This window comes from Gopherus flavomarginatus (assembly GCF_025201925.1).
Source record: "Gopherus flavomarginatus isolate rGopFla2 chromosome 13 unlocalized genomic scaffold, rGopFla2.mat.asm SUPER_13_unloc_4, whole genome shotgun sequence".
In the NCBI taxonomy this organism is placed as follows: Eukaryota; Metazoa; Chordata; order Testudines; family Testudinidae; genus Gopherus; species Gopherus flavomarginatus.
In genome coordinates, this window is record NW_026114612.1 from 654051 (window position 1) to 656808 (window position 2758).

The window sequence follows — 2758 nt, forward strand, 5'->3', positions numbered from 1 at the left end:
AAACTCCTTATCTGCCTGGCCCAGGCTGTCCTCTGCCTCAGCTGCTGCTCCCAGCCTGCTCTAGAGTCAAACATGGAGGGCTCCCAGAGGAACAGAGACTGGGACGGGGCAGCAGCCTAGGTTGGGCTGGGAAGATGCTGGGAGTTCTGGTTCCCTGAGAACTGACCCGGCTTCCTTCTCAACAGCGAACAAATCAATTCCACGTCCCCTCCCCAGAAAAATCAGCCTAGAGCCAAGGGCAGCCGGGGACGATTCCCTCTAGTTCCCACCGAGGCAGGAGAGAACCCAGGGTGTTTCTAGGAGAGCTTATGGAACTGACGTGGGGAAACCAGCCTTTAATAACAGGCAGTTCCAGTTTAAGCTAAGTGTTTTTAACAATTTCTACAACATTAAAAAACCCTTCAATCGTAGTGTCACCACCCATAAAATTGCTTCAGCCTTACAGGTTCCTAAGTGCACAACTAAACATCTCTTCAAATCCAAGGGAGTGGGGATCAGTCAATGTTCAGAGTCATCCCACATAAAAGAACCATGTTGTGGTACATACTGGCCCCATCATGTGGTCGTCGCCTTTCCCTCCTCTCTGTTAAAAGTTTTAGTATTTTGCACAAAAACTTTCTTCCCTCAGGAGAGACCTGGGAACCAGGGCTGCCAGCCAGACAAACACCTTTAAGAGGAGGCGTAATCTGTCAAAAAATGATTTCCCTCCTTCAGTTCAGTGACACCCTGAAATGTTACTTATCAGGGCAGAGCCGGAGGACTGAAAGCAGCTACATCAAACCGCTGTGTAGCTAATAGGAATGAACACAAACACTCCCTTGTATCTGAAGAGATGTTTAGTTTTACCCTTGGTAAACTACAAGGCTAAAGGGAAAGGTGATGGTGGTGTCAGATATAAAGAGTGAAACATGAAACAATCATCATAGTTATGCCCAAAGCAACTGTAAATATTTCTAAATTCATCTTATTATCATCAGCGTATTATTTTCTCTGTCATCTAGAAATTGACTAGATCTTGACCAAGAAATTTGGATCTTGACAAAATAATCAACTACCCCTCGTTAAGGTAATGGACTTGACACCCACTCGGGTGTCTCCACGCAGGTTCAAGTACTAACAACAGTGGCACCTTACAGCCATAGCTTTTAATCAGGGCAATACATTGATACAAATTCCTGTTAAATCATTTCTCAGCCAGAGTCCATCGCCCACATTCCTTAAGGCACTGGGCCACCATGAGGACTTTTCATTTCCCTCCTCAATTTCACACAGAGGCACAATTTCCTTTGCACAGATCCAATAACAGTAAAACCTCCCTGTGTCTCTTGTCTGAGCCAGGGCATTCGATTGCAGTGAACCCTTCTCTCCTGCAATGGCGATGGGCAGACAGAGGGGACATGGTCACCTGCATCCCTGCCAGGGAGATATTGGCTCGGCTCTTTCTTTCTGCTGCTGTTGTTAGTCCATGAAACATCAGGGATGGAATGCATGGCTGAGCTCACACACCAACCCCTGAAACATTTCAGTGCCCCAGAGAAATCCTGCCCCCGGCTATTGGAATGATATGGTGGAGATTCGAACAGGAAAGGGACTGTCTGAATTGTCAGTGTGGGGAATGAACAACAATCTATAGCAATGTCGTTAGCCACAAACACACTAATTATGCTCCAGCTGGAAGGGAAATGGGCAGGAACTCTTGCTGTTCACCATGGACACACTTACACTAATGCACAGCAGTGAGTGTGCTGGGGGAGTTTGTCGGAGCCATCTGAAGTGACAGTTCTGTGAGAATAGAATCATTGTGTAATGTCATAACTGTACATCAAGTAGTTGTGGCCGAGTGGTTAAGGTGATGGGCTAGAAATCCATTGGGGTCTCCCCACGCAGGTTCGAATCCTGTCAACTACAGAAGCCTTAATGTATTGTCATTGCTCCTCTCTTAGTGCCTGAGCATCCATGGAGCCAGATCTTGTCTCCCTCTGAGGCTGTCTATGCTTAAAACACTGCTGTAGCACTGTGGAGTAGACAGCTGCTATAGTGAGTGGAGGGGTTTTCATCCCTGTAATAGCAGCATTGGCAAAACAATCTTTCCTTTCATTTAGCACTATCTAACCATGGCTTAATTATACTGGTTCTGGGGGGTTTCACACCCTAAAAGACGTACTAGTTAGAGGGTTTATCCCATCACCCTCCCATTCCCTGGTCCTTCTCACGTGACCAGAGAGCAGCAATGCATGAAGCTCAAAGGTGCAAACAATTCAATGTTTATAGGGGTAAACTTCCAGCAAGCAATGATTCCAGTTTCCTTCCTCAGGATCCCACTTCCCAGCTCTGATGCCACAGAGGCTTGCCTATGACCCCGTTCCCCTTCCCTGTCCCTATTCCCCCCCTTAGCAAAACATAATTCCAATTCCCCTACCCCAATTCCCATTCGCATTCCCCCGCTTACTTCCTGATTGACTGCAGACTATATAGTAAAACTTGAGTTCTGCTTAGCTCTATCTTAACCAATCATTTTACTGACCAATCCTAACATATTGTAACATGATTATCTAACCAATTATACCCCACCACCTTAATTGGTTTGCACAAAATAAATTAATTATACAGCAGACAGAAACAGTTACAGAACCAGACAGAGAATATACAGACAAGCAATAGGAAAGTGGGGACTACAATGACAGAACAACAAAGAAATGAGGATTTCACACCCCAGCTGTTGGTAAGTGAGTTGTTCCCAGACAGGATGCTATCATAG

General features: G+C 45.8%; 1 non-coding gene across 1 annotated transcript; it reads left to right on the top strand.

Moving 5' to 3' along the window:
- Positions 1-1826: 1826 nt before the first annotated feature.
- On the top strand, positions 1827-1908 carry TRNAS-AGA (transfer RNA serine (anticodon AGA)). Its single transcript has one exon. It is a non-coding gene; the product is annotated as a tRNA-Ser (tRNA).
- The last annotated feature ends 850 nt before the right edge of the window (positions 1909-2758 follow it).